This window comes from Malaclemys terrapin, chromosome 1 (assembly GCF_027887155.1).
Source record: "Malaclemys terrapin pileata isolate rMalTer1 chromosome 1, rMalTer1.hap1, whole genome shotgun sequence".
Taxonomy (NCBI): domain Eukaryota; kingdom Metazoa; phylum Chordata; order Testudines; family Emydidae; genus Malaclemys; species Malaclemys terrapin.
The window spans coordinates 145967290-145987442 of record NC_071505.1 but is presented as its reverse complement, the minus strand read 5'-3'; the positions used below and the strand labels follow the sequence as shown (position 1 = coordinate 145987442).

General features: G+C 45.0%; 1 protein-coding gene across 3 annotated transcripts in view; it reads right to left on the bottom strand.

The window, feature by feature from the left end:
* Nucleotides 1–20153, bottom strand: part of SPAG17 (sperm associated antigen 17) — a 245908-nt gene that overhangs the window by 202503 nt on the left and 23252 nt on the right. The window lies entirely within an intron of this gene.

The following is a 20153-nucleotide window of genomic DNA, read 5'->3' as shown; positions in this document are numbered from 1 at the left end:
AAGACACCCTCTCTTTGTTTAATGTTGATTTGGCTGGTACTATGTAGCCTAATTAATGTGAAATAAGGCTATTGAGTTTTCCTCAGGTGATGACAGCAGCAGGAACATACAGCTGCATTGTCCAGATGTGTGACACTGACAGGCTGTTTTATGATGGTTTTTTACAGCCTGCTGCCACTAAATTTCATACAACTCACTAACATCTGGGCTGTTTTCCTTGGAGCCTCATAACCACTTTATTTAGTGCAAAAAAAAAAAATAGCACAAAACACCATAAAAATTTGTTACATGTTTCTTTTCACTTCTGTTTTCTCTCTAATAAAGTTCACCTATGTAGGAAGCACTGCTGAAGAGGAATCCAGGCATAATATTTTCCTACTTTTGTTTCTAAGCAAGCATCAGATTTATGTATAACCTTGGGCTGAATTAGGTGTTACTCAAATGTTCTGACATGTTCTCCCCCCCGCCCCCGGAGCAATTACACTTGGGTACATATGGTGTCTATTTTACTTGCTCAGATTCAGACAATGAAGGTGCATGCTGCATCTTGCTGAATTGTGTCTTGTCTGACAGACAACACCACTGGCCTTGTGCTTTCATGGTTTCTTGTTCAGTTTCTTAGGAGTTTCCTCTGCCAAGTGAAAGAGGGGAGAAAGAAAATTCTGCCTCTTACTATGAATGACTCGATAGATCAAACTAAGCCAAAATGTAACTGAAGCTGAAATGAACCAAACTACCGTTTAACACCATAGGAGGAGGAACAAGGTAGAGCTTTGCAAACTGACCTGAACCCTATAGGACACTGCTGAGGTTGAGGTCAAGTCAGATCTGAAAACAGCCCACCCTCTCGGGCTTGGGTTGGGTCATCTCCAATCACTTCCTCCATCCCATAGAGTCGGCATGGCAATGGCTACTTCTGCCAGCCACCGCCACTTCATTGTGCTGCGTGTACTGTGGAGTGTGCCGAAAAGTCAGTGCTTTTCCCTCAGCAGCACACCCAGTAGACTGAGGTAGTATCATCCAGCAGTAGCAGGGTACACAGCCACCACTGTGCTGCCCCCAAAAGCAGAAAGTGGCTGGAGATGGGTTGCGGATGGGGGACAAGCAGGAAGCCTCCACCAGACCACACCCAAAGATGAGGCAGTGGTACTGATGCAGGTTTGGTGTGAAGTGTTGGGTTTAGGTCAAGTGGGTTCTGAAAACTATTTGAAGCTCTCAGGTCAGGTTCAAGTCCAGGTTGGGCTTTAGAATTAGACCCAAGCAGACCTCTAGAACATAGTCCAGTTTTTCTGGAACTCAGAAGAGGGAGACAAAACCACAGAAACACTTACTTACATAACAAACAAAAACCCAACACCGGTAAATCTGACATTATCCTTACTGCATGAATAGAAAAATAAGTGACAGCGACCGTCAATTTTGCTTTGCATGGCATAATATACCTTTGCCAGAGTACCTCTTGACCACTGTCTCAGTTAGGGCCCAATCCAACTCTGATTACAAACATTGGAAAGGCTTCTTATGACTTCTGAGATAGATTAGGACCTCAGTAAGTAACAGATTATGGAAGGATTTAGAGAACTGCAGGTGGGACGGGTACCCTAAAATTTATTGGTCAATTGTAATGAATAATATTCAGCTAGAGCTAGCCCAAGCAGGGAATGTCAGTTCAGAGAGAGAGAGAGAGAGAGAGAGAGAGTTTGGCAGAAGCAGCATACTCATCTCCTTGACTGAGGGAGAGAGATCCTAGTGTTTCTCTTCACTGACTCCTTCTGACAAATGCAGACGTGGTGTTAACAGTCTTCGGGAGACACATCCCGACTGTCTAACTAGAAGGCTAGGGCATGCAAAGCAGAGTCCTTGAAACATTGCAGAGGGGAAATGGGGAAATCCTGGAAGGCTTCCCAAAAACTACTGTGACAGACCCAGACCAGTGGGGTACAGGAGTCTGGTAGAGGGCAAATATACTGGTCACTGGATGAGTAGTTTTCTGTTCCCTGAGTGACCAGAGCAGGGGCTGCACTAGAGTAATCAGGAACCTGCTAGAACCAGTTAAGGCAGGCAGGCTAATTAGGACACCTGGAGCCAATTAAGAAGAAGCTTCTAGAATCAATTAAGGCAGGCTAATCAGGGCACCTGGGTTTTAAAAAGGAGCTCACTTCAGTTTGTGGTGTGAGTGTGAGGAGCTGGGAGCAAGAGGCGCAAGGAGCCTAGAGTGAGAGGGTGTGCTGCTGGAGGACTGAGGAGCACAAGCGTTATTAGACACCAGGAGGAAGGTCCTGTGATGAGAATAAGGAAGGTGTTTGGAGGAGGCCATGGGGAAGTAGCCCAGGGAGTTGTAGCTGTGATGCAGCTGTTACAGGAGGCATTATAGACAGCTGCAGTCCACAGGGCCCTGGGCTGGAACCTGGAGTAGAGGGTGGGCCCAGGTTCCCCCCAAACCTCCCAATTGACCTGGACTGTGGGTTCTTCCAGAGGGGAAGGTCTCTGGGCTGTTCCCCAACCCACATGCTGAATCTCTGAGGCAAGAAAATCCGCCAATAAGCGCAGGACCCACAAAGATAGAGGAGGAACTTTGTCACACTACATAAAGTAACCGGCCTAATGACAGTTGCTGTTTTATTAATAGTTAAAATAGATGTGCGGCAATTCTCAAAGGGTCACATTTTTGGAGTTTACTGTACTTCCCCCTTTCCCCCCTCCCCCCACACCATATATCATTTGAATGTTTATTTTATGTATGTTTAGATCAGGTATGATGTGGAGTTGTCAAGCAGTGTCATTTTTTTGCACAGTACCCGAAACATTGCAACATGACTATAACTACAGTTTTTACTGTTTACATTTAATTTCAACACCTTAATGTGGTGTTTATTGGTCAAAGCTAACAAACAAAAATGTATTAGAAGATTTTTTACTGGTTTTGCATGGGCAAGTGTTTTTTCCCCCCAGAAATGACGAAACTGTTTAGCATGTGGCAAATATGGTGAATATCAACTTTGGCAACATACTAATATGAAATGTCTGGGATTGAAAGTATTACAGAGAAGCTGCACAGGGGCCCTGGCCTTAAATCTTTTCCTTAGTAATCTAAATTTAACTTCTAGTACTTCTCTCCTACACCATTGCTACCAAAATGTACCACGACCACAGACTCTTGCCCAGCACTCATAAGAAGTTTGTCTGGATGTACCCACCACCTTTGAACCAGGCAGGCAAGTCACTGTATGGTTCTCGTTGTCACCATTTCTAATGATCAAATTCACTGCAGTGTGTCTGTATCTCACAACTGTGATCTCTCTGTGTGAGGAATGCTCAGCCTCCTCTACCTTTCATGGAAGGTGGGTCCCATACAAGGAAGTTTGTCCCTCCATCTCACTCCTTTGAGAAAATCTGTCCTTAAATATCAATTCAGTATATAGCCTAGTACAGAGCATTTCAAAGAACTGCTGAACAGGGAGCCACTTAAAGAGGAAGCAAACATCAAGATCTTCTTCTGTCTCCTGGATATCAACACAGACACCCCAACTAAGGAAGAGATCATTCAAGCCATCAAATCCTTAAAAAATGGGAAAGCTCCAGGCAAGGATAACTTCAATGCAGAATTGTTCAAGGTAAATCCTAAATTAGCAGCATCTATCCTGGTCCCTTATTTACATTAGTCTGGGAAAAGGAAAAAGTGCCAGATAAGTGGACCAATGGGGTTATAGTGAAGATACCAAAGAAAGGAACTCTCAGTGATTGTAATAACTGGCGTGGTATCACACTTTTATCTGTGCCAAGCAAAGTGTTGTGTAAGATCATAGTCCAGCATATATCAGAGGCAGTTGATAGCGTTCTCAGAAAAGAGCAAGCTGGTTTTCGGAAAGGGCGAGGTTGCACAGAGCAGATCTTCACGCTACGAAACATAATAGAACAGTGCTTAGAATGGCAATAGCAATTCTACATAAATTTCATGGACTTTGAGAAGACTTCTGATAGCATTCACAGAACCAGCCTATGGCGCATTCTGCGGGCATATGGAATATCTTTCCATATCATCAACGTAATCAAAAGCTTCTATTTCAACTTTACATGCAGTATTGATCACAGTGAGCTCAGTTTTTAAGTCAAAACAGGAGTACGTCGGGGTGTGTCATGTCTGCAATCCTCTTCAACATTGCCATCGACTGGGTAATGTGGCGTACAACAGAATACATGCCAGGAGGCCTTAAATGGACACTCTTCTCATCCCTTAAAGACCTGGACTTCGCAGATGATGTTGCTCTCCTATTACATATCCAACACCATATACAAGAAAAAACAACTCAACTCAACGCATTCAGCCAGCAAATTGGACTGAAAATCAACCGCAATAAGACAGATTCATGACCTTTAATATTGCCTCACCATCACCAGTACGGAGAGAGGATTATGTTCTCACCAATGTAGAAACATTCACGTACTTGGGCAGCACCATCAGCCAGGACGGTGGAACAAGTCAGGACACCCGGAACAAAATCAATAAAGCCAGGAACACCTTCAGGAGCTTAAATACAGTCTGGAAATCATCAAAATATGACACCAAAAATAACTCAAGATTTATCAGAGCCGCATACTTTCAACACCACTTTATAGTGCAGAATGCTGGGGTATGAGAGAGTATGGCATGTCCAAACAGTCTTTATTCCACACAACCTGCCTCAGAAAAATCCTCAATATCTTTTGGCCCAGAACAATCTCAAACCAAGATCTACTGACATAGTGCAGCCAAGAGGATCTGAGCACCGTCATTGCCAGGAGACATTAGAGATGGATTGGTCATGTGCTTCGGCTGGAAACTGATTCCATCACCAGAATAAATAAATTAATGGAGATATCCTATCTCCTAGAACTGGAAGGGACCTTGAAAGGTCATCGAGTCCAGCCCCCTGCCTTCACTAGCAGGACCAAGTACTGATTTTGCCCCAGATCCCTAAGTGGCCCCCTCAAGGATTGAACTCACAACCCTGGGTTTAGCAGGCCAATGCTCAAACCACTGAGCTATCCCTCCCCCCATAATAAATGGAGATATCCCATCTCCTAGAACTGGAAGGGACCTTGAAAGATCATTGAGCCCAGCCCCCTGCCTTCACTAGCAGAACCAAGTACTGATTTTACCCCAGATCCCCAAGTGGCCCCCTCAAAGACTGAACTCACAACCCTGGGTTTAGCAGGCCAATGCTCAAACCACTAAGCTATCCCTCCCCCCTATAGCAATAAGATGGACATCTGAAGGCAAGCAAAAATGAGGCTGCCCGAAAACAACACAGGATCATAGAATATTAGGGTTGGAAGAGACTTTGGGAGGTCATCTAAGTCCAATCCCCTGCTCAAAGCAGGACCAACACCAACTAAATCATCCCAGCCAGGGCTCTGTCAAGCCAGGCCTTAAAAACCCCTAAGGATGGAGATTCCACCACCTCCCTAGGTAACCCATTTCAGTGCTTCACCACCTTCTTAGTGAAATAGTGTTTCCTAATATCCAACCTAGACCTCCCCCACTGCCAGTTGAGACCACTGCTTCTTGTTCTGTCATCTGCACCATTGAGAACACCCTAGCTCCATCCTCTTTGGAATCCCCCTTCAGGTAGTTGAAGGCGAAGAGCTGTGGAAAACCTGTGGCACAGCTGGGGAACCATTGAAAGATTTGTCAGAAAGGGACAGGAGTGGAGGAGCTTCATCACTGCCCTAAACACCAGAGGCATAATAGGAATGTGATGATGATAACGATGATGACATAGCCTAGGAATTCTTTTGGAATCCTATGTGTTTGTGCACATTCAAGTGGCTCTGGTTGCCAAAAACAGCTTTTTCTGTCTCCAGCTGGCAAAAAGGCCCTGTCCCTTACTGATGGACAATGAACATGGCCACACAGACTCTCACCTTTTGTGATTTGCAGGCTGTGCTACTGTACTGTAGCCCACGAAAGCTTATGCTCAAATACATTTGTTAGTCTCTAAGGTGCCACAAATACTCCTGTACTTGGGAATGAATGCACTGATTTTAAAAAGGTAAACACAGCAGCCTGCTTTCTGAGCAATACTGGCTACTGGAGGCCACTGATTTCCTATAGAACACTGGGTTAATTTCAAGAAAGCAGAATTTACTTTGGCCCAAGCTACTTAAAAAGAACATCTGTGGCCCAAAGGTCATGACCTCCAGTTACACTTATGATGGAATTATGAAATTTTCAACATTGAAGATCAAATTCATGAGAGTTGGGACATACAGCTTTCTTGGAAACTGACTCAAGACTTTGGAATTCCCTTTCAGAAGTGGTGATGGACATGTGCAAGCACTTGAAGAATTAAAAAGTTACTAGCCTTTTTATAACTGTTGTTCTTCGAGATGTGTTGCGCATGTCCATTCCACAAACTGCTCTCCTTCCCTTCTCAATCAGAGTATGTCCAGAGACAGCTCCACCCTTTATACTCAAGCTGCCCCAACAGATACTGCTTAGGGAAAAAAAATCTCTGACAATCGTGTGCTGGGCGCGCTCTATAGTGGAACAGGCATGCACAAAACATCTTGGTTAGTCTCTAAGGTGCCACAAGTACTCCTGTTCTTTTTACAAAAGGGTTAGTAACTGCTTTTCTTGTTACATTCACCTCCAGTTAGTTCTTTATTTTTTAAATTATGTATTATTATATTTATTATTTGACTATAAGTCAGTATAATTTGAGGGAACAGCATCTTTGAAGTAAAAGTGGGAGGGCTAACCCAAAAAAACCTGAGTCTTAAGGAAGGAGTTGAAGGAGGAGAATTAAGCTTGCATGGCTCACAGAATCAGGCAAAGGGAGAAGAACGAAAGAGGGTACAGAGTTACTGGTGGGAGAAGATCAGGGGTATGACAAGTCATGTTGAGCTTTTAGAGCACAGGACAAAAGCAGGCACTGAGGTTGTGTTTTTATGTTTTTAATTTCTATAGCGTTCTAAAAAGAGCTGCTTATTTCATTTTGGTAACACTGTCACTGCTTTGTCTAATTTCATTTCAAAAGAGATTAAGTAGTCCCAAAGGTGTGTGACATCTATAAAGATCTAGATACCAGATGAACAACTGAAAAGTATACAGATGTCACCTACTGCGACTATTCTTTAGACCTGAGTGGAGGGCAAAATTCCATTTTCCTGAAGATTGAGAATTTGAAATTTGGTTTAATACCAGTTAGAAACCAATGAGTATTTTGAAATTCGCAGAAAAGAAAATTGAAAAAAAAAATTCAGGTCAACTGAAATGTTTTATTTTGATGTATTGTATTTTATTATACCCCTAACCCAGACTGTTGTATGGCTCAGAAGAGTCTCTTCAGAGGAACACTATTGAGTCAGAGTGCAATAGGTTTTGGGGATTGCTTTTAGGTGGCACCAAAATACCTGTACATTGTGTCACACATCTCTGCACAATGAAGGACAGTAGCTCAGTGTCTTTCACTAGTGAAGTCTGGGGAGAAGAAGTTTGCCTTCAGGTGCAGCTTCCCCACACAAAGGTGTCCTCAGGAAGCCTACTGCTGCAGTGCAAGATACCATCATGTAAATCAAGGTTCAGAAGCATTCATAGCATGTAGCCAGCACAGAGGATCATGCTTTATCACCACTTTATCAACAGGTACTAACAGAGTCTGACGACATGTCTTTAAATTTTATGATGTTCTCCCAGAGGGTGAAGTCATAGCAGCTCAGGAGTGCTTGCTGGTTTGCAATCCTGAGTTGAAAACTCCCTGTAGAATAAAGCTGTTGCCCAAACAAGTCCAGCCTCTTCGCTTTTTGCCATTCAGCATCGATGCTTGGTGACCTTGTCTCTCCTGTTCATTAACAGCTGCCACCACCAAGAAACCCAGGGGAGGGTGGGAATACAAATATTTATATCCCTTAGAGGGAATGTATTACCTACTTTCAGCTCAGTTTGCTGTGGGAGGTAAGAAGGACGGCATCTGCCATAGCACCTTGACGGGTTCCATAATGGTTTTGTTAATCGGCAGTACCACCCTGGCAAGGCCCGCCAATTCCAAGATGTCCACCAACTTGTGGGAGCTTTCATGCATCTCCTCTGCCTGAATATCAAGAACACAGGCCACCCTTCTCAATAAGTTTTGGTGAGCCCTGGGGTCCTCTGGTAGTGGTGAATTGCTTGCTTCCTCAACTACTTCATGTGGTGACAAGGAAGAGGATTCCACAGAATTCTGATGTGGTGGCTGCTCCATGACTGGCCAGGGATAAACTACCTGAATTGGATCTGGATGCTTGATACCGATGTCAATATCGGGTACCAGAGAGTGATGTCCTCATTGCCGATGCGCCTGGAGAAGTTTCAATGACCCAGAGCAAAACAGCTGCAGGGAATACCTAGGGGGAAGGAGAGCAACCCATAATGTCCAGGATAGCCACTGATATGGGTCTGGGATCCAACCTTGACAGGGCTATTGCCCCTTGGAAGAAGGCCAGTCTTGAGACTGCTGCATTGCCCACAGTTCCCAAGTCTGTAATGAAGGATATGTCCTCTGCCTTGTATGAAACACCAATGAATGTACCTCCGAGTCTGAAGATGTAGTGTCTGATCTGTCCAACATCGGGGGTCGGGGAAAGAACCAGTCGGTATCAGGGACAGGTACCCCGAGTCCAGGAAAAGAGTAACCGTGGAAATCATTGGAGGCTTGCCCTTAGACTGCACCTGCCTTTGCAGAGGTTTGGTAGGCAATGGCATCGGTACTGACTGTGAACCTTCTTGAACTGCTGGGGATACTGGTACTGAGAGACTAAGTAGGTCTCTTGTAGCTGCATATGGCTCCAGGGTGATTGAAAGCAGCAGTGGCTGATGGCTCTGTCTCAGAGACCCTTCAGAGATGCACTCAACAGACCTGGCACAGGCTTCAAAGGAAGCAATCTCTTCTTTTTAGATGAAGCTTGCTCCAATGAAAGACTTTTCCCAGCATGTTTCTTAGGGTATGTCTACACTGCATTTAAATAACCATAACTGGCCTGTACCAGCTGATATGGGCTCATGTGGCTTGGGCTAAGGGTCTATTTGATTGCAGTGCAGACTCTTGGACTTGGTGAGGCAGGAGGGTAAAGTTAGGTGTGCCGGGTTCAGTCCAGAGACCCTCTTGGGACTGTCACCGGATGTGCTGGAATTACCTCTGAGATTAGATCTTGTCTCTATCAAGCATTCTTAAAACTACAATACCCACCTGCTGAAGTGAAAAAACAGATTGACAGAGCCAGACGAGTACCCAGAAGTCACCTCCTACAAGACAGGCCCAACAAAGAAAACAACAGAACACCACTAGCTGTCACCTTCAGCCCCCAACTAAAACCTCTCCAACGCATCATCAGAGATCTACAACCTATCCTGAAAGATGATCCTTTACTCTCACAGATCTTGGGAGACAGACCTGTCCTCGCTTACAGACAACCCCCCACCCTAAAGCAAATACTCACCAGCAACCACACATCACTGAACAAAATCACTGACCCAGGAACCTATCCTTGTAACAAAGCCCGATGCCAACTCTGTCCACATATCTATTCAAGTGACATCATCATAGGACCTAATCACATCAGCCATACCATCAGGGGCTCGTTCACCTGCACATCTACCAATGTGATATATGCCATCATGTGCCAGCAATGCCCCTCTGCCATGTACATTGGCCAAACCGGACAGTCTCTACGCAAAAGAATTAATGGACACAAATCTGACATCAGGAATCATAATACTCAAAAACCAGTGGGAGAACACTTTAACCTGTCTGGTCATTCAATGTCAGACCTGCGGGTGGCTATCTTACAACAGAAAAACTTCAAAAACAGACTCCAACCAGAGACTGCTGAGCTGGAATTGATATGCAAACTTATTCAATCCTGAGTTGATTGTGTCTAGGGCTGGGAATGGCTGAGCCATTACAAACATTGAATCTATCTCCCCTTGTAAGTATTCTCACACTTCTTATCAAACTGTCTGTACTGGGCTATCTTGATTATCACTTCAAAAGTTTTTTTTCTCTTACTTAATTGGCCTCTCAGAGTTGGTAAGACAACTCCCACCTGTTTATGCTCTCTGTATGTGTGTACATATATCTCCTCAATATTTATTCCACTCTATATGCATCCGAAGAAGTGGGCTGTAGTCCACGAAAGCTTATGCTCTAATAAATTTGTTAGTCTCTAAGGTGCCACAAGTACTCCTGTTCTTTTTGCGGATACAGACTAACACGGCTGCTACTCTGAAACCTCTCCAACCCAGGAGGACACACCTGTGACTAAAGTGAGTGCTGGTTGTGGGAGAGCAAAGGAGACCCCTATACAACCTTTCAAAGGGTCTGTCCATCAGTCCAGAGAGGATAAGATTAGCATTGGTACTCGACCCACCATGTCTAGATGATGATGACTCAGAAAATACAACAAAGCTAACCATCCTTGTCGGTTTCTGAGGTGCAACATGGAGTGCTGCTCTACATAGGTACATGACGCCATGTGCCTCTGGAGCCTGAAGCAACTGCATACTGTATGACAGGATGTGCTTTTAGTTCCAGAACTAAGCCTCACAGAGTTTTGAATCTTAATTGTGGTAGAAAAGTTTGACTTCCATAGAGTCCAGGATTGCTCTGATAAATTCTATTCTTTGTACACGTTTCAGAACGGATTTGTCCACATTCACTAGAAGCCCCACAGCACCAAAGGTGGACTAGATAATGGCTGCGCTGGTCAATACCTGAAACTTGGACTGACTTCTCACCAGCCAGTCATCCAGGTAAGGGAACACGTGGATCCCTGACTTTTGAAGGTGCGCTGCTACCACCAATGTGCACTTTATGAAAATGAAAGGAGCTGCCAACAGACTACATGCAAGCACTGTAAATTGGTAGAGGATTCCATTTACCAAGAACTTGAGAAACTTCCAGTGGGGTTTTGGGGGATTGCCAATTGGAAGTAAATATCTTTTAAGTCAAGGGCAGCATACCAGTCCCCTTGGTCCACGAACAGAATAATGGAAGCTAGGGTAACCATGCAGAATTTTACTTATATCTAAGGCCTGGTCTACACTATGAGTTTAGGTCGAATTTAGCAGCGATAAATCGAATTAAGCCTGCACCCCTCCACACAAAGAAGCCATTTACTTTGACGTAAAGGGCTCTTAAAATCGATTTCTGTACTCCTCCCCGACGAGGGGAGTAGCGCTGAAATCGACATTGCCGGTTCGAATTACGGTTAGTGTGGACGCAATTCGATGGTATTGGCCTCCGGGAGCTATCCCACAGTGCACCATTGTGACCACTCTGGACAGCAATCTGAACTCGGATGCACTAGCCAGGTAGACAGGAAAAGCCCAGCAAACTTTTGAATTTCATTTCCTGTTTGCCCAGCGTGGAGAGCTGATCAGCACAGGTGACCATGCAGTCCGAGAATCGAAAAAGAGCCCCAGCATGGACCGTACGGGAGGTACTGGATCTGATCGCTGTATGGGGAGATGATTCCGTGCTAGCAGAACTATGTTCCAAAAGACAAAACGCCAAAACATTTGAAAAAAATCTCCAAGGGCATGATGGAGAGAGGCCACAATAAGGACTCACTACAGTGCCGCGTGAAAGTTAAGGAGCTCAGACAAGCGTACCAGAAAACCAAAGAAGCAAACGGACGGTCCGGGGCAGAGCTGCATGCAATTCTAGGGAGGGCCGCCACCACTACCCCACCCCTGACCGTGGATTCCGATGAGGGGTTACTGTCAGCGATGCCTGAGGATTTTGCGGACGGGGAAGATGATGAGGAGGACGAGCTTGCGGAGAGCACACAGCACACGGTTCTCCCCAACAACCAGGATCTTTTTCTCACCTGACTGAAGTACCCTTCCAACCCTCCCAAGGTGGTATCCCGGACCATGAAGCCGTAGAAGGGACCTCTGGTGAGTGTACCTTTGTAAATATAAAACATGGTTTAAAAGCAAGCGTTTTTTAATGATTAATTTGCCGTGAGGACTTGGGATGCATTCGCGGCCTGTATAGCTACTGGAAAAGTCTGTTAACGTGTTGGGGATGGAGAGGAAATCCTCCAGGGAGAGCTCCATGAAGCTCTCCTGGAGGTATTGCAAAAGCCTTTGCAGAAGGCTTCTGGGGAGGGCAGCCTTATTCCGTCCTCCATGGTAGGACACTTTACCACGCCATGCTAGTAGCAAGTAATCTGGTATCATTGCATGACAAAGCCTGGCAGCATATGTTCCCGGTGTTTACTGGCATTCAAGCAACATCCGTTCTTTATCTCGCTGTGTTATCCTCAGGAGAGTGATATCGTTCATGGTAACCTGGTTGAAATACGGGAATTTAATTAAGAGGGCAGAGGTGGCTGTTCCCACTGGGCTGTTTGCCTGTGGCTGAAAAGAAATCCTTCCCTGTAGTTAGCCAAGTGGTGGGGGGCGGGGGGCATTGGCGTTGAGCTTTTCGCGTTTGGCTAGCAGGGATCTTTCCTGATACCAGCCACGCGGTGGGGGGAGGGGTAAAGCGATCATCCCAGAGAATTGGATGGGGGGTGGGGTTAGTTTGGTTTCTGCTGCTGCACGTTAACACGAAAACCGCAACACTCAATGGGCTGTGCTTGGTATGGGAAAGGAGGGCGCTGCTTTTATGAAGGTTGCAGAAGCTGAAAGACAATGGATTACCATGGCCGCATGCAAGCCGAACACTGTTGCCCAGCCTTGCGTCTGTGATCTCTAACACCAAAGCCGCAGGCACTCAATATTAAGATGCAAAATACGACCTTGTATCGAAATCACATGTGCTATGTAATGTGAATAGTGTTATTCACCGTGAAAGAGTATACATTTTACAGAACAATGGGTATCTTTTTAAATACTTCTCTTTCTTTTTTCCCTCCCACAGCCTGCAAATTTTTCAAGCCTCTCTCCTCCGTCCAGAAGGCTATCTCAGATAAGGCAGTGAAAAAAATGCACATGAGATTAAATGTTCTCTGAGATCATGCAGTCAACCCGCAATGAAAGAGCTCATCTGAATGAGTGGAAGGACACAGTATCACAGTACAGGAAAGCGGCCAATGAACGTGAGGACAGGAGGGATGAATGTGAAGACAGGAGGGACGAACATGAGGAGAGGAGGGATGCTCGAGATGAGAGGTGGCAGCAAGAAGATCAGAGGAGGCAGGATGCAACGCTGGGGCTACTGCGGGATCAAACAGATATGCTCTGACGTCTGGTGGAGCTTCAGGAATGGCAGCAGGATCACAGAGTGCCACTGAAACCCCTGTTTAACCGCCCTCCCCCCTCCCCAAGTTCCATAGCCTCCTCACCCAGATGCCCAAGAATGTGGTGGAGGGAAGGCTTCGTGCACCCTGCCACTCCACCCCAGTGGACAGCCCAAGCAGAAGGCTGTCATTCAACAAGTTTTGAAGTGGACTTTTCCTTCCCTCCTCCTGACCTACCTTGTCAGTTCTCTCTCTATTTTTATAATTAATTAATAAAGAATATATGGTTTTTTAATGATAGTGACTTTATTTCCTTTTAAAGCAAGCTGTGATCGAAGGGGGGAGAGTGGGTGGCTTACAGGGAATGAGTCAATCAAGAGAGCAAGAACTGTCACACCATAGCCTGGCCAGTCATGAAACTGGTTTTCAAAACTTCTCTGATGTGCAGTGCTTCCTGGTGTGCTCTTCTAATCGCCTGGTGTCTGGCTGCGCGTAATCATCGGCCAGGCGATTTGCCTCAACCTTCCACCCCGCCATAAACGTCTCCCCCTTACTCTCACAGAGATTGTGAAGCACACAGCAAGCAGCAATAACAATGAGAATATTGGTTTGGCTGAGGTCTGAGCAAGTCAGTAAAGTGCGCCAGCGACCCTTTAAACGTCCAAATGCACATTCTACCACCATTCTGCACTTGCTCAGCCTATAGTTGAACAGCTCCTGACTACTGTCCAGGGTGCCTGTGTCTGGCTTCATGAGCCATGGCATTAAGGGGTAGGCTGGGTCCCCAAGGATAACTATAAGCATGTCAACATCTCCAACTGTTATTTTCTGGTCTGGGAAGTAAATCCCTTGCTGCAGCCGTTTAAACAGACTAGTGTTCCTGAAGACGCGAGCATCATGAACCCTTCCCGGCCATCCCACGTTGATGTTGGTGAAACGTTCCTTGTGATCCACCAGTGCTTGCAGCACCATTGAAAAGTACCCCTTGCGGTTTATGTACTGGCTGCCCTGGTGGTCCGGTACCAAGATAGGGATATGGGTTCCATCTATCGCCCCACCACAGTTAGGGAATCCCATTGCAGCAAAGCCATCTACTATGACCTGCATATTTCCCAGAGTCACTACCTTTGGTAGCAGCAGCTCAGTGATTGTTTTGGCTACTTGGATCACAGCAACCCCCACAGTAGATTTGCCCACTCCAAATTGATTCCCGACTGACCAGTAGCAGTCTGGCATTGCAAGCTTCCACATGGCTATCGCCACTCGCTTCTCAACTGTGAGGGCTGCTCTCTTCTTGGCATTCTTGTGCTTCAGGGCAGGGGAAAGCAAGTCACAAAGTTCCATGAAAGTGCCCTTTCGCATGCGAAAGTTTCGCAGCCACTGGGAATCGTCCTGCAACACTATGTGGTCCCACCAGTCTGTGCTTGTTTCCCGGGCCCAGAATCGGTGTTCCACGGCATGTACCTGCCCCATTAACACCATGATCTCCAAAGCGCCGGGGCCCGTGGTTTGAGAGAATTCTGTGTCCATGTCCTCATCACTCTTGTCGCCGCACTGCCATGGCCGCCTCCTCCTCACCTGGTTTTGCAGGTTCTGGTTCAGCATAAACCGCACGATAATGTGCGAGGTGTTTACAATGTTCATGACTGCTATGTTGAGCTGAGCGGGCTCCATGCTTGCCATGGTATGGCGTCTGCACAGGTAACCCAGGAAAAAAAAGGCGTGAAACGGTTGTCTGCCATTGCTTTCACAGAGGGAAGGAGGGAGGGGGGGCCTGACGACATGTACCCCTTACCACCCGTGACAATGTTTTTTGCCCCATCAGGCATTGGGATCTCAACCCAGAATTCCAATGGGTGGGGGAGACTGTGGGAACTGTGGGATAACTATGGGATAGCTACTCACAGTGCAACATTCCAGAAGTCGACGCTCGCCTCGGTACTATGGATGCACACTGTCGAATTAATGTGCTTAGTGTGGCCGCATGCACTCGACTTTATACAATCTGTTGCCAAAAATCGAATTCTGTAAAATTGGAGTAATCCTGTAGTGTAGACATACCCTAAGATAGGCCTGGGACTGCTTTTTGCTTTTGGAATAAGAAAGAAGTGGGAACAAAAGTCCGTCCCCCTGAGGAACAAAATAACTTGGAGGAGAGATTGTACCTCCTGCTCAAGGAGAGCCTTGTGAGAGTGATCCCTGAAAAGGGACAGGGAAGGGGGGCTGGAAGGGAAATAGAAAAACTGAAGGGTGTATCCCAGATCCACTGATCTCAGGTGATGTGGGACCAAGGACTTGGGAGTGGGCTAAATGATTGGTAAACAAACAGGAACAGAAGGGTGGCACTCTGGGAACTGGAACTCTGTCCTCAAACAACCCACCAAAAAGCTTGTTTGGATGAAGCTGTTGGATGAGAGGAACCTGGAACTGTAGAATAGGAGGATGGTGATTGTTGCCTCCTGTAATTTTTGTCCCTTTTTCTCGACCGGTCCTGGGATATCCCAGATATCTGTGGATCTGCTGTGGCTAGAACTGCTTTCTTTTCGTTATCTGCATATAGATTCTAAGTGACTTCAGCATTGCCCTAAAATCCTTAAGGCTATAGAGCATATCATCTGTCTTGTTCAAAAAATGGGAGGTCTTGGATGATCTGCAGCCATGAACACTGTTTCATAGTTATGGTAGATGCCATGGCTTGAGTTGCTCAGTCATCTGCGTCCAAGCTGGCCTGAAGGGCTGTTCTGGACATTAGCTTGCCTTCCTCCACCATCACAGTGAATTCCTTTCTGCTATTGTCTGGTAACCTGCCCTGGAACTTGAATATGTTATCCCACAAGGTAAATTCATACAGACCAAGGAGTGCCTGTTGTTTTGCAATCCTAAATTGCAGACTCTTTGTAGAATAAAGTTTTCAATCAAAGAGAGCCAGCTTCTTTGAGTCCTTTCCTTTTGGTGTTGATGCCTGGTATCCCTACCTCTCCTGCTCATTAACTGCAGCAGCTACTGAGGAATCCAGTGGGAGATGTGTGGACAGGTGCTGTGGCAGGAACGGAAGATGGAGTCTTCCACAACACCTTGACTGGGTTCATAACATCTCATTGATCAGGAGAGGCACCCTGGTTTGTCCTGCTGAATCCAAAATATCCACCAGCTTGTGGAATTTCTCACAGACCTTCTCTGCATGGATATCCAGGTCTGTGGCTACCGTTTTCAGTAAGTCCTGGTGGGCTGTATAATCATCTGGTGGGGGAGAACCACACACTGCTTCAACCACTGCATCTGGTAACGAGGAAGAAGCAGCACGTGGATATTAAAATAGAGTTTACTCTATCTCCTCTCCTGAAGGAATCACCAGGGAGGCTTCCACCTGCCAGTACCGGTCCCAGTGCCAATGACAGGAAGATGTTGTCTCTGGTGCCGATGCTCCTAATGGGTACCTGAGAAGAGAGACTGAGGAGGATAAGGGGATGACATGGCAGATGGGGGAAATCCCACAGGGTCCAGAAAGCCCAAAGACATGGTCCTGGGACCTATTCCTGACCAGGCCATTGCCTCTTATCTGGTGGTCACTGCCGAAGCTGCTGTGGGAACCATGGGACATAAGCCTCCGACTGAGGATGTTTCTCCTGTCTAGGCTGAGACACATAGGACCCAAACGCTGAGTCTGAAGAAGCTGAAGAATCTGAGTCTTCCAATAATGGGGAAGCAGAACTCATTGGTATCGGAATGAGACAGCCAGAACCCAGACATGGTATTACCAGAGAAATTGTAGCTGGCTTCCCTCTCAATGGTACTGTCTTCCAAGGTAAGGAAAACGTAGGTGGCATCAGCACCTCACACTTTGGAGGAGCTGAAGTAGGGTTCCTAGGTCCTAGTACTGGATTCAGTCCTTCCTGCACTGCTGGGGAAACCAGTACCAAGACATTAAGTAGCTCTCTAGCAGTTGCATATGCCTCTGATGTACTGGTAATGCCTTTTGGCTTTGAGATACCAGGAGACAGACCTGAAGCAGCAGGAGTGGGAACTTCAGGGGTTGGTCTCAACGGACCTGCCAGAAGCTCCGGAGTCAACAACCCCTTCTTAGTTGAATAGTATTCTGGGCAGTGAGTACTTTCAGCATTCCTCTCAGAATTTTTGCACCTACAAGGCTTAGGTACCATGGGTCTTATCCTGTGAGGGAGGTAGTGAGTCCCTGGAGGTCTTTTGTGCCTCTGACTTTGCACTGGTGACAAAAATCAGGAACTCAACCCAGATAATTACAGGGGAACACTTTAAACTGATGGTGATGTACTGGTGCCTGCTCCAAAATGTACAGCTTCGAGGGAGGAGAGAGCACTGCCTCCATAACAGTACACTTATGCTGAGCTGTTCTGTCCTTTTTAGAGCAAAGCTTAAATCCCTTACAAAGGTCATATTTATCATTCACATGGGAGTCCACCAAGTATTTAAGGCAGCTGGGGTGTGGGTCGCTCACTGGCATTGGTTTGCTGCATGAGTGGTATAATTTAAACCCCAAAGATTGAGGCATGGCTCATGATACTGGTACCGTTACTGAAAATAAAACTGGTCAGCATAAAACCCTCTGAAACTTATATCTAACTAATCACTATCTTAACTATAATCTATCTAGCTAACTATGAAACTACTCTAAGTAAAAACAGGTATATGTACAAGGAATAAGGGATGAACTTGCAGTAACAAGGCTGTAATCGCTCCAAAAATCATCACAGGTGGTAAGAATGCACTGAGGGGGGTCGATGGTGGCTCTGCCCTTTATACCTTCACACAGTGGCATGCAGTAGCAGAGAGTGCTCAAGCAACCAAGGGGAACCACTGAGGGAAAAAAATCTCCAACAACCATGTGCTGGGTGTACACATCTACAGTGAGATAGACATGTGCAATCATTCAAAAAAGAACATGTACTGATCTCACGCTCGTATAGCTAGAGTTGGGCAAATAATATGTAACAAATAATTTATTTGATCAATTTTACCTCTTGTTTTGTTCATGAATAGTCTTGAACTGATCATGATTTAATCTAATTTATTCATTTGTAAACAATTATTTCCCTAGCATTTTCTGCAAATAATTCATTTGTAACTCATCTGCAAACTGTTAATATTTGAAATTCAAGTCGGTTTGATTGGACACATAGGCCATATAATATTGTTTCTGTTCTAAGATTGGATGGGCATAATTCTTGGAATAAGGCTTCTAATGTGAGTACTCATGAACACAAATTTGAAATTTGCCTTCTAACAATATTCTGCAATTAAAATTCGCTGAAAATTCATGTGTTAGACTGTTTGAGGGGGTTAGTTATAAGGAGCATGAACACAGCTGAAGAGAATTAGTTGAATAGTTGTAATTAATATTTGCAGAAATGGTTCTGCAATATCCACTTTGCTCTTGTCTAAGCCGCTGTCTTCTCTACAACTCCCATTTCCCCGCTTGATCCCCAGCTGTGATGTTATGTATAATTCAGGACCTGATTCTGCAAACATATTCACATGCTTAACTTTAGGCATATGACTAGCCCCATGGAGGTCAACATGACTAGTCATATGCTTAAAGTTAAGGATATATTTAAAGTTTTTAGGTTCTAGGCCTTAGACTGTAAAATCCCTGGAGTCAAGAACCTATCATTTTTGGTTCTGTCTATAAGGTGTTATGCAAGATTATGGCCCTAAAAATACAAATAAATACATTAAAAGAATAAAAGAAAAACTGGACTCAGAAGAAAAATTTATCGAGGCTTCAAGGAAATACAAAGGCTGATTGCTCTGATACAATCCTACACTATTTAAAATATGATAAATTATTTTTTAGGGTAGAACACTATGCACATCCAATGCAAATCTGTCAAAAAGCACGTACATTACATTCCTTTATTTGCATTTCTCCTTGGAGTGAGAAAACATGTGTTTCCCCTCTAAAGCTTGTAATACATGTGTCTCCCCTCCAAAGCCAATAAAACACTTTCTTCTGCTGACATGAATATAAAAGATCTATGGGCATAAAAGGCTATTAATGTAGCTTTTGTTTTCCTTGCCAAATTTGAGGTGAATCAGAAAGGCATGATAAAGGTAAGAGAGCTACGAAGATAAGCAGTTTTTCACTTTTAAAAAAAGACTTCTAATTTTTTGGAACATATCTCAAAAGTATCATGGCCTAGAAACTTCACATTTATTTTATCCATCTTTCCACAATGGCAATTAGGGTATCTAAGTATTTTTAGAAAGTCTGTTAGTCTTAATTCATCATTTAATGAACAGCAGGAAAATTGTCTATGATCCACAGTTTTGTGTTCTTCATAATCACCCTGCACTGTTGAACTTATCACTTACTGAGAACTCAAACTGAATTTAAGGAAAAAAAGAACAGGAGTACTTGTGGCACCTTAGAGACTAACAAATTTATTAGAGCATAAGCTTTCGTGGGCTACAGCCCACTTCTTCTGATGCATATAGAGTGGAACATATACTGAGGAGATATATATACACACATACAGAGAGCATAAACAGGTGGGAGTTGTCTTACCAACTCTGAGAGGCCAATTAAGTAAGAGAAAAAAACTTTTGAAGTGATAATCAAGCTAGCCCAGTACAGACAGTTTGATAAGAAGTGTGAGAATACTTACAAGGGGAGATAGATTCAATGTTTGTAATGGCTCAGCCATTCCCAGTCCTTATTCAAACCGGAGTTGATTGTGTCTAGTTTGCATATCAATTCCAGCTCAGCAGTCTCTGGTTGGAGTCTGTTTTTGAAGTTTTTCTGTTGTAAAATAGCCACCCGCAGGTCTGTCATTGAATGACCAGACAGATTAAAGTGTTCTCTCACGGTTTTTTGAGTATTATGATTCCTGATGTCAGATTTGTGTCCATTAATTCTTTTGCGTAGAGACTGTCCGGTTTGGCCAATGTACATGGCAGAGGGGCATTGCTGG